The sequence below is a fragment of the Homalodisca vitripennis genome, chromosome 3, assembly GCF_021130785.1.
Source record: "Homalodisca vitripennis isolate AUS2020 chromosome 3, UT_GWSS_2.1, whole genome shotgun sequence".
In the NCBI taxonomy this organism is placed as follows: Eukaryota; Metazoa; Arthropoda; class Insecta; order Hemiptera; family Cicadellidae; genus Homalodisca; species Homalodisca vitripennis.
In genome coordinates, this window is record NC_060209.1 from 103,423,940 (window position 1) to 103,437,266 (window position 13,327).

Here is a 13,327-nt window from a genome sequence, read left to right on the forward strand (position 1 = left end):
TTTTTTGTTTTCAACAAATGTTATACGTTACGTAAAAGTTTTATTCTTGTAACTTTCAAGGATGATTATTATTAGAAACTGTGTTCAATTTGAAATTAATCAAAAGGCAAAATTTAAAGCTAATGGTGTCAGAAATTTGTTAATATTGACAACCATATTTCAAGAACGTATAGAAATAAGTAGTCGACAAAGTATAAGTGTATCTCACTTCAACATTCCAAGAATGCAAATCTATATTATTAATGGATTTTCATTGTAATGTAATTTTAAACAAAAAACGCAGTAACAATTGGCACATTAACCGTCCTTTCCTACAAACATCGTAACGTCCACTAATAAAGGACACATCCATTGTTTGTAAAAATGCAAAGTTTATCGTAGGCCGAGGTTTAATTGGTCTCGAGCGGTTTTAATTGCCCTCAAGGCTTCAAACCATTTACGGTTGATTCAGGCTGTCAGAGATAAAGCCATTATTACGGTTTGTCTCCAGGGTATTAAGAAGAAGTCAACATGAGTACAGTTACTAATTCCATATCTGTACACAACGAAGTAGTAGATTTTTCAGTTCTTAGTGGGATTTTATTTATGAGCTGGTGGAAAGAATTAAAAGCCGAATACGTATACAAAAATTAATCACCCCAACTATGTTTTGTTCCATTATGAGGCTTAACTATTTTACTTTACCCACGTATTTTTTATAGAGTTCTATATTTATTTAAGTTAGTCATAGCAAAGTTGTATATATTAATGTTCTAATATAAATTGTTCATATATTAAGCTCTAAAACTCGATATGTACAGTACAGTCAATATCTTACTATACCACACACTTAAATCTTCCATTTAATTAATTTTAAGCAGATTTCAATTACTATATGGGGGAAGGTTCAGGATGAGTAACAAAATGTATACTCAATGTATACTAAATGTTCTCTACAAAATATATACTCAAAAACTAATGGATATAAAACTAATGGCCAATTTTATTACTTAAGTAGAGAACAGTACTACATGCCATACTTTAATTAATTCAACTTACATAAAATTTTTTACAGAGAATCGTTTTACATTTCATTTGACTTATTAGACAAGAGAAGCTTCATTTAATCCTTAAAGCTAGTCCAGGATCCTGTTGAACTTTCCTTCTCCAAAACTCTATATCAGTAATTTTATACACTTGTACCTAAGCTTTTTCAATTTATATCATCAAGTTAAAACCTTATAGTTATTTATAATAATTATACAAAATCAAATATTTTCATACAAATATTTTAGAATTCTGTCAAGAGTTTAAACAATTGCATAAAATCGATGAAGCGCTAGTTATTGATGCTTTCTAGTTCTCTCGTTCTGAACGAAAAAATAAATAAAAATACACAGTAGTGTTACAGATCACATTAACATGACGAGCACCACATTGATACTTTACTTGATGTAATAATAGCTATATATGGTTATTTTAATCCAATAGTGACAATTAACAATGGTGTTTAAGTCTACGTAAATTTTTAAAACATCTAGAGACAAGTGAAAACTATTGTCGTTAAGTAAACATTAATTTTTGAATGACAAAATGTGTAAAATAAATGTTATTTCTATAAATTCCACAATGCTTTAAGGGCTAAGGCTTTATTCGTGTTTAAGAATAGCAGTTTTAACAGATAAATAATTCTCATACATATTTAAAGCCATTTCAGATTAAGATGTACCGATTTTTTATTTAAATAAATTGCATTTTATAATGTTAAAAAACTAAAGTAAAACAACCACATTTACAGGCCACGGTGTATTTTCTATAAAAATGTATTGCTTTAGATAAACGCAGACATGTTAATGAGGAAGATTCTATCAAGAGAGTAGTAACTATAGGCGTTTCTTAGAATCAAGATATTAAAAATCCAAACATGTGCCAGTAAAATATAATGATGGGGCGTAAATTAGTATGATAGTCTTAGCATAACTGTCCGTGGACTCTTGCAAATCCAAATGAACTAAAAACTTTCTAGTTGAACAAATAATTACATTTAGAATATGATTGCTGTTCCGTATTAAATATAACAAAAATCTATTTACTAGAGCAATAATTTCAATACTTTTTTATAATTTATAATGTGTGGATGTTTGTTATCATTATTAGCGTTTTTTAATCAGTATGTACTTCAACGTACACACTGTTATACCATACGTTTGGATTAATATTTACTACTAAAAATAACACTCATAATCATAATATAATTTATATATTTTTAATTTATTTATTTTTTATAACAGTAATAGAATAATTTTTTCTATATAAGATTATAATTGTTGTGGGTATATTGAATATTATTTGTATCCTTTATTGGATCAGCGTGAATCACCTTTCTGTATACAATGTTTCATGAAATATAAAAAATACATTCATATTGAAAATAAAATTTAATTCGATTATACGCGTAGTGTATTTGTTAATTTAAATTCATCTTTATCTTTTCTTTCAGGTATGAGTTGGATTTATAACAGTAATAAATAAATAAAGCATGAATACAGCATAAATAAATATTGAAGCCATACCACAAGTACAAAGCAATAAACACTGTCTATTATTATAGTTAAAGGAGACTGAAAACATAATATTTTGTAATGATATTATAATATATCTGGAATATCTCACTGAAGATGTGTTTGTTCATATGAAATCAAACGTCACTTTAAGGATCGATCGTATAGTGTTGATAGAAAGTAAAAACATGTATAGAACATAAGGAACTTGATTTATTGATTGATTTTCGAATTACCAAGATATCTGCAAATAAAGTGTCAGTTTAGGTAACTGAGAAGAATTTTCATACTGATAACCTTAATCGGTATGTAAAAAAAGCTAATCGTGATATATAAAGGCATAAAATGATTCTTTGGACGAAGCTATTAAAATATAGTAGACCGTTAATTGTATTGTATAAAATAAATCATTTTCTTCTGTATGGGTTTATTTTATATTAAAGCCAAAATATATGTTATCCAATATAAATTTTTAAGGTTGCTTTTTAAGTCGTACACTTTACCGTCTGTTGTGAACTGTGTGGACATACATGTCAAAGTTATTGATGATTTATCCAAAAAGTACTCATTAGAAAAAATATTTAACACCACAGCGGAGAATTTATTGTCGAAGCCTAGCAAAATCAATACCTCCTTTTTGGACACCGACCTTTTTAATAACAGGTTTTTGCTTGAATTGAAATTTGTGTTCCCTGACGACGGAGCTTGTTAGAGCATAGTCTTATCTGAAAAAGCAAATCCACTAACTAAGCAAAAATTTGCAATATTTGTATTAAAAAATGTCACACAACACCAGAACACGTCATATAGCACTCTTAACTCAGCGATTCCCATACGTCATCAGCCGGTTACGCTCGCAATTCCAATATACAATACGGTCGTGTTATACAGTTTGTGATGTGCTTCTATTATAGTAAAGTTTAAATACTTTGTACTTGACCGACTGGACTTTAGAGAACTTTACATTATCTGCATAACGAAATGTATCGCATCACAAAAACACGCCATCTGTACTATCATTCGGCCAACCCAACACTTCATCTGCCGGTCACTCTCCTTGCTAACATATACAATATATCAGAGCTCCACAGTTTATGAAGCGCCACGTTGACTGCTGACGGCAAATACATGTAAATTGCCCCAGAACCTAAAGTCTAATATTTATTAATACACTTACTATTTGCTATCAGAGGCTGATTTATGGGCAGATAATAACGTCTGTGATCCAAAATGGCGGATTACATGACGTCATAGATTGACCCGCGGATCCGCGGGGTCAGCACGCGGAAAGAGTTTTGTCGCACAGAGCGCGGCTAAAAAGTCTAATAACGCGAGTGGCTACCGTAAAAACAATCCAATTTTAAACTATTTCATTATATAGTGCAAAACAAAAACAAATAAAACTATATACAATATTTACAAGGTCTTGAGGGCATGGCTTTTACTGCTGGCCTCTGTGATGTATGTCAAAACAATTGACAGCACAAAGTCCTGGTTTACCTGGACAAACAGAACATGTATATGTTGTCATCTTCCTTTTCTTTTCATTCTTGTAGCATACCCTACAATCTTTACGTTTTCTGTCACCCTTTTTATCCCATTCTTCATTTTGTACAAGTTTGTGGGTTGGGTTTCTTGGCGGAGTAATGAGAGGAGGAATGGGTCGTCCATCAACATAAAAAACCAGTCAATCGGTGAACCATTACCTGGTACATCTACTAGCAATCTATTGTTTCCGGTGAAAGGGATCTGTCTTAGTCCATTTGTATTATTAACCCATGAAGGGTTTATTACAATATCTTCACTATCACTACCCGAACTGTCAACAGCAGTGTTTCCACTGGATTCACTATCCACATCTGATGCTTCATCGTCAGTAGCACTATTTTCTGTAGCACGGTTGGCAGACATGGTGAAATGCGATATAAAACTTGTATAATACAATATTACAATGTCACTACACATAAATAAACAACTCACTAAGAACGCATCACTTGCACATGCTAAAAACGCGGGAAACAGAAACGAAGTACAAGTCAAGGTCAACTCGGAACCACACGCCACGCTCAACGAGTACGAACCGTCCCGGCCGAGAGCTGGGCTCACACTGAGCAATAGTCGAGACTATGGCAACGCCCCGCGGATCCGCGTGGCGCGCACTGCTACGCCACCGCTTACCCCGCGGATCCGCGGGGCCCGCACTGAACGTTGTTAAATTTTATATAGTTTGAACTTGACCGACTGGACCTTATCGATCGCATGGCCACACCATCTGTACTCCAACTCAGCGATTCCAATATTTCACCTGTCGATCACGCTCACAGTTCCCATACACAATAGAGTGGCGTTGTAAATTTTATGATGCTCTTCGATCATAGAAAAAGTTTATAAAGGTTGGACTTGACCGACTGGACCTAATCGATCGCATGTACAAGTGATCAGAACTCATTCTGTGATTGCAATACTTCAAGTATCGGTCATACTCCCAGTTCCAATACACAATACAGGACTATTGTACAGTTTATGATACACTTCAATCGTTGAGAACGTTTATATTTGTTGGATCTGATCTATTGGACCATCGATCGCATGGACATATCATATGTACTAGTACTCAGACATTCCGATACTTCACTAGTCTGTAACGTTCAAAAATATAATATACAATTGGGTAGTGTTGTACAGTTTATCTTTCTATATTTGAAACATTCTGAGAGTTTTATTCAATTTATATTGCCTTAAAGTATATGCAATACTTCAGCTCCTAGAGCCACGCTCCCATCCAAACTGTACATTAAGAATGAAACTTGTAACGCAGTAAAAGTTTTCTGCGTAAATGTTTTTTGTCTCACTAGAAAAACTAGTGAGATCTTTTTACTAAGTAATGGTATTGGGCTCTCCCAAGATTGCATCAAATATACCAGAAATGTATTTAAATATATAAGTGCTATGGAAATATTATGGGGAGGTGTTAAGTTTTACACTTAGAGAACATTTAGGATGATGTAAGTTGTATCGATTATCTATATTATATTTTGTAAAAACCATTGGAATTATTTCAAGTAAATAGTAACAAAATTTCCTAACAATTACTTTCACCGATTCCATCGAATCATGTGTAAGTATTGATAAATAAATTATACAAAGTTTTTGATGCTTTTTAGTCGATTGCAAATAATGTATGTAGGTGGAAAGCTATTTTATTATTCAGCGAAGAAACCTCCAAAACAACTATTAACGCTAACAAAAATTTAATTCTTATTATAAAATTTGGTTTGGTTAATTTAGTTACAAAAATTAGTATACAAAATGTATACACTGTTACATGTTTACATTTCTATAAGTTTGGCTGATGATAATAATCATCATTCAATACCAAAAATGTTCATAACTAGGGCGAGAAATGTGGCATTTAGTCAATAGCCGCTATTTTTTAGTTCTTAAAAGAAATTAATATTTCTATAACCAGTATAGCAACAGATACCAAAATTACATGTACATAATAATTCAAAACATACAAAAAATAATAATATACATTGCTTTAGTATTATCGAAATGGCATATATTAAAAAGTTTAGGTTTCATGTTTAAACTGAAAGGTTTAAACTTTTTCACATACGTTACGTTTCATCTCAACCATATTTTACCTTTGGTGGATTTAAAACTAAACAATTTAAACCCAGAAGATTTAACAAACAACCAATTTCAGCAACAGAGAAGCCATGACCTCGAGGGTCGTGAGTCGTTCAAACTTTCAATGACAAGGACCGTCTCGCTTTCCAACGTGATTAAGCGCTAATTGTACATTTTAACACAACATAGATTTAAATTTTTTATACAAGAGATAATTCAGCTGTAACAAATCTTTCCTCACAGTATATAGTCCTAATTATTCATGTATGCGATTTTGTAATGTGTATTCATTCATTAAAAATTGTTCAAACAATATTACTACATTACTTCCATTTTTTTAAATGGCTTTTACTAAAATATAAATTTTTTTACATATGGTACTACTATATTTAATGATATCTTACAAACTATTAATAGTACAAAAGTTTAAATTTGGTAGCTTATAAAAAATTTTACAATTAAATTTTACCCTTAGTGAGTTATATTTTTATCAATATAATTTTTACAGTATTTGCAGGTAATTTTATAGATTACGTTGTTCGTTGTTTAATTAGTGATACCTTTAAATGATTTGTTTTCATGTCGTTAAAATTTATAACGTTTCTATCAATAAAAACTACGTATCTTGGTTTTTTCAGGGACTGCATTCGTTAAAATCTGTTATTATTAATTCTTGAATATCCATCATAATTTCATTTATGTTTATAAAGAATGTTTTTTACACAGGAATTTATTTAAAGATTACTTTATAGCATGAAAAAATAAATTACTGTCTCGGGTTAAAAATTCCAAAATTTTAAAAAATTTAAAATTATTTTGTTCTTATGAAAATTAGGAAAATTTGGATCAATAAATTTAGGACCATTGGGATTATTAGCTGTATATTTAAATGTCCACCAATGTCTTTATCTACATCTTGTTTTAGATACACCCCTTAAAAATAAGTTTAGAAAGTTTATATAGTTATGAAAATCAGATTGATTCCTGCTAAAATATTTATCAGTTATTGCCAGACGTATTGGGATTGATTTTTGTATTTTAATCGGAAGGCATATAGTAAAATGAAAGTATTGTATTTTGTTGCTGCATTTATTGTAACATTTCGTTTTCAAAATACAATTTTAAAAAAAATACATCAGAATTAAAAAAAAGTTTCTGAATTTGTTGAGATGGAATATTTTAAGTCTCAAAATAGTAAATTGAATTTCGTTGGACGTGAAAACTTGTGTATATTGTGCTGTCAAATAAAAAAAATATCATCTATGTAACCGAACCAAACTATATTTGTACAATTATTTTCGAATAGCCAAATGAAAATTGGCATATGATCTCGAGTGCCCATACGAGTTACTTTACGTTAAAGATAATTTTCCTTCTTAAACGTAACACATTTGGGGTCAAAATGAAATACAGAAGTTGAAATTAGTAATTTAATAAAATATTATTATTGTTTGTTACAAATCTGTTGTTTGCTAGAAGCAGCATAACGTTTTCGAGTAAAGGAAAGGTCTATTGTGTGTAGGTATGCAAAGTTTGCCACGGGCCGATGACTAATTGGTCTCTTGCGGTTTAAACTACTTCGTTTCAAAGTCCAAGTCACTGGTACATTACTGTCAAACAGTTCTAGTACTTTTCTGTACTCTCTCTTTAGTATTGAGACACAATTGTACCGTAGAACCAGTCGGTGAGGGTTTTAAATTCTGTTCATGGAAGTTTTCATTTTAAGAAATATATATTTGTTTTAATTTAATACAATAATAAACTTATGTTTGTGATATTTCGTAAGTTTGTAACCTAACATTTGAAATGCTATCAATCAACCCCAATCAATGAGGCTTTATTTCTCTATTCTGTATCGTAGCTGTTAGTTTATTTTAACGTACTATAATTTATTCAATATCCTTTACTGGGATCAGATTTAAATTATTCTGCCACAGGGATAGCTTACAGCATTGACAGTAGTAATTGTTTTGTGTTACCATTTTGTTACTGTTCCAATGTCTTGTTTCTTTAGTTTACTTATTTTAAAAATTACTTAACACTTATTATTGAGCTGGGAAAAGTTGGAGATAGTAAGAAACAAAGAAATGTTACATAAATTTGAGGTGCGCATTTTTCATATCCTTGTACATTACCTTACACTTAGCTTTGTACCAGTTGTACCACAATTAAATACGCTATTAAATGTTGTTTTATTTCTCTTTCCCCCTTGATAGTTTCTTCAGATGCTTATAGACTTAAATAAGAAAACATTTTACAAAGATGTTTTGAAAACACCATACAATACCAGCTTTACCAAAAACCTTAATCACTATAAAATTCCTGACTGCAGCAATTTAGGCGTTTGCAGTTTACAGCTGCTCTGACATACGTACTCTGGACATTCTGAAGACATTTTTCCGGATTCAATAACCACCCTCTTTCAACAACCCAAGATAGTATCTTGGTAATTTATGCTTTACGGAAACTGCCTTATTTCGCCTGACATAAGCAAATATTAAATACATTTGAATAATGTATTTATTATGTACTACATATTTATAATAGTATTAGTTAGTTAGATTACTAACAATTATAATGCATTAACTAGATTTGGTCTTGAAAAAAAAGGTTTGAAATACATAGTCTTTATTTATGAACACTCCAATACAGTAAAAAACTGTCAAGGATTACGAGATGGTTATGACGTAAAAGCAAAAATTTTATCATAAAAAAGTTTTCTGATTCTTTACTTTTGTTACTATATACAGTTTCATTAAGCCAAGCAAAAGCAGTTTGCATCCGCTTATGGAAAAACAGAGGAATATTCGGAAATAAACAGGAAATTTACATAAGTACAATGACAGCTTAACCTTTTTTTTGTTACACTTTAGATTAAACTCAAATAAGCCATTCACTAATAACAATTTAAAGAAAGAGCTTGCTGATTAAAGAGCAAAAATAATGCACATTTTGTATTTAAATGTGTTTATAGAGATTGATAAGATCAAAAATCAATCCAGGTACAACGGAATCACTAACAAAAGTGCTAAATATAATTGTCTTTATCTAATTGTCTGAAGGTTATATGACTAATATCTATAGGTCTATCTATAGTTAAACTTTATAAAGTTAAGGAAAGTGTATCATGAGAAAATATTGCCATTTCATACATTTAAGCCTTCTGATACTTTTCCATTTCGACCTCGCACCTTACGATCGACTTATTCTTAGGAATAATTCCTCTATATATTTCAAGAAAAACCAGGTTGTGTGCTTATACAGTGTAATTATCTCTCGGCTCTCAGATTAATACCAAGTTAAACAAATATTAACGTGAAATTTCAGCTGAAACAATTTGGTTTTTTACAGAAATACTCAATGTTGCTAACATAAAAGAATAATGTGGGAAAGAAACTCATAAGATTTTGACATAAATGTAGGTACTCATTCAAAACTGTCTGTATGTGTATTTATAAGCACGATATCTCGAGGATAAACTGATCCATAGTAAATGTTACAAAACTAAATCATGATCATACAGAATCCATTAAAACATACGTCATTCTACGTATAAACAAAATAAAACACGTTTTCTCAAGTAACAAAACAGCGTTTAAAATTGGTGAAGCCTTCTGGACCAATCAGTAACTTTTTGTACTTTGATACAACAAAAGTATCAAACAAATGTTAAAATACAAGAAACAATACATATAATAAAAGATAATTTAACACTACAAAACATTCTACACATACTAGCAATGGAAGAAATACTTGAACTCAATTAATACTTCTAACAATTAATATATCTAAAATGAAGGGTTACCAATGGGAACTCCACTATCTGGAGTATTGGCTGACATATTACTTGATAACATAAAATACAAATTATATTAAGTAATAAAAACAAACATCTAACACAAATAATTTATTATTACAGGTATGCTGATGATAAAAGGGTTTTCGTTTTACAGAAACTAATTGTGCGTGTAGTGCCTGGCATATCTCGCAGAAGTGTATACAGAAATGCATTCAAAGAGCACAGCATTTTGACCTTTCCATCTTTGTATAACTACGAGACCATCATCTATGCCAGGTTTCATTGTGTAAATGTAGTAGATGGAGCTGCTATACATGACCACAACACGCAAGCGCGAGAAGACCTGCGACAAACCCAACATCGCTCGGCTCTGGCGGGTGAACTGCCTCAAAATTCAGGGGCTAGGTTTTTTTGAAGCTCCCCAGTCATTTAAAAAATATAACAGAACATTTTTTTATAACTAAAAGAATACCTATTAGAGGGTTGTTTTTATTCGGTTGGGGAGTTTCTAGCCTAAACTCTGTTTTATTAATCATATGTATTATTTTATTATTTAATGTAAAATTAGTTTTTACTCAGCTTGAATTTGGTACAAATATTGTATTTTTACATGTTAATTAATAATAATCTACTACTGACTTTTGTAATACATGTCTACAACAATAAAAAGATTGAAATTAAAATTTAAATATAATTGTCCATTCAAAGAATATTAGTAATCACCTGATGAGTTAAAAAAAATACTAAAACCAAATCCATCCTAATCAAAATTGTATTAATGTAATTGAAGAAGATAATTTAACTAAACTACCTTGATTTGAATATAACCAACATAAACAATAAGTACTTGACATTGTATAAAAAAATGTATCAACACAGATGTAGTTACCCTTTCCTTATAACCACTTCAAAAAATGGTGCATTCAAATCAATATTCAATAGATGTCACAAAAATCCAGGTAAATTTAAGATTTTGATAAAGAACTAAAAATTATTAAATAAATTTACCAAAATAATGAATGCAATCTGAAAATGATTTATATATTATTTTAGAACCACAAAGAGGAAGAAAAAAGAAGGAGATATCAAATGCATTCTATGAAACAGAAGAAATATTAAGAAATTATTTTATAATCAAGAACATTAATTATTTTTCAAAACTTTTAATATCCTCGGGCCTATAGTCAAAAGTTAAAACAATTCAACAAAAAATCAAAGATGAACTGTATTGGAGTATAAAAATTAAAATGTAACGGTTGTCAAAAGCAATATAGTGTAGAACCTGGCCGATCCTTCAACATTAAATTTAATGTACTTATAATAACATTTAAGACATCATGACATTTAAACTATGCTGATCATTTACAAATACCGCCCATACACAAATATCGAAAAAAGTCTTGAAACATCACACACATACAAAGAAAAATAATCTAAAGTCAACTTAAAAACATTTTTAAATTTACAAAAGTGTCAAAATAATCCTAATGTATTACTAAACGGCAAAGGATTATTAAAAAAAATATTTATTATTTAGTAGAATTTTAAACGATATAAATTGATTACATATAAACAGAAAATACAGAATTTAGCCACCAAGGTAGATATAAAGTATGTAGATTTTGATTCAATTATTTAGTTACTTCATTTATTTACCTTAACCTGACTGATTGTAGTATTTTTTTAAACAAAAATGTAAATAGTCAAATACAAAAAACTACACAATTTTCCGAAAATTTACTCTTGTTATATAGATAGTTCTATTATTGTTTATACCTATTCTATAGATTTTAAATGTTCCACTAGGCTTTGAATCTATGTGATGAAGATCTTGTTCAATCATGATGCATATCACTGCATAGAATTTTCCTGGGAATTAATAAATTAATATATTTTTCATCGGTCTTATAAGTAAAAACAAAGCCTATGAGAAAATCATAAATAGACGAATTTATAAAGAAATTTGAGTGCAATTATATACCATTTTACCAATCTACGAGTGGTATTAGGTGGATTGGCTGGCTATATTTTGGTTTGTATGAGTTATTTGTACACAGACAATATACAATGGGATTATGGTAGTTAGTATTCCATAGGGTTTGCCTGAGCGTCAGCAAACCCTATAAAAGTAGGTGATATCTCGAGAATTAGATGAGCTATAAATTCAAAATGTATATATTTCTTCAATACTACTATGCGTTCTGTCATTATCATTTTATCTCGTATGTCTCAATATCTATCTAATTTTGTGTCGCTATAAAGTATTGAACTATGGACTTAAATAGTTGCATGTAACGTAATTTCTCCTTTAGCAATGTTGTGTTTATGATGGGTATTTTCCTCTATGGAATTTAAAGCATGGAAATGAAACATAAGGCACTGATTCCTAGTCTAAGATATACACAATGAAGATTATTTCTATCCTCCAAAATACTTTCAGAACGTTATAAATGGAATGCGAACTGTAAAATTGTGTCTCGGAAGAGAATATGGAGATTGTACACTGGGACGCTCTCCTACATTCATGCAATATTCAACCCGTGGAAATCAACACACCTACAGGCGGCTTCTTTTCTTGAATTATGTTTACTTTAATAAATACAAATAATTACTTCTTTTACATTGAGTTTCATACATTACACTTTATAACGAAGATTTTATATTTAAATTAAATATCTCTTATAATAGAAAAGTACTAAAATTAATTATGAAATTTCAAGAAGCAATCGTCTTAGCTCATACATGGACGTTACCTCATACAAGAAGACGTTTAAATTTTGTACTAAACGGAGTTTCATCAAAACGAAAGAATCTTTCGAATCACAAAAAATATTCTTATGTATAGTGAGCCGTGACATTACACATTAACAACTAAGACGTTAAATACAACAGTATAGTGACAACTTGTTTTTAAACCACAAACTAACAATGTACATATATAAGAGACCACGTGTCGTGTAAAAGGTTTCACTTTATGAAGTTTCTTGCCTCAGTAAACATTACGTTTCATACATATACAAAGTAAACAGATCAAATTGTTCTCAAGACATCTTGTGATTGCTTTAGATTTGGCTGAGCATCTTGAAACCTTTTAGTAAGTGCCCTGGTACAATTTCTCTTTGGTCTCCCAAGGAATGTGGAGTTTTCGATTCTAAATAATTATTTATCGCATGACATCTCAAGAACGAGGAGAGCTATATACCTCTTCCTGAAACCTCTTTGAAGCCTGTTATGGAAAACGTGGCGTGCGGTGTTATTACTTGTAGTAGGGCCAGTTATAAAATAAATTAACCTGCGAGAGGAATTACCTTTTTTAAATAGATTTTTATAGTTAAGATTATATATCATCCATTTA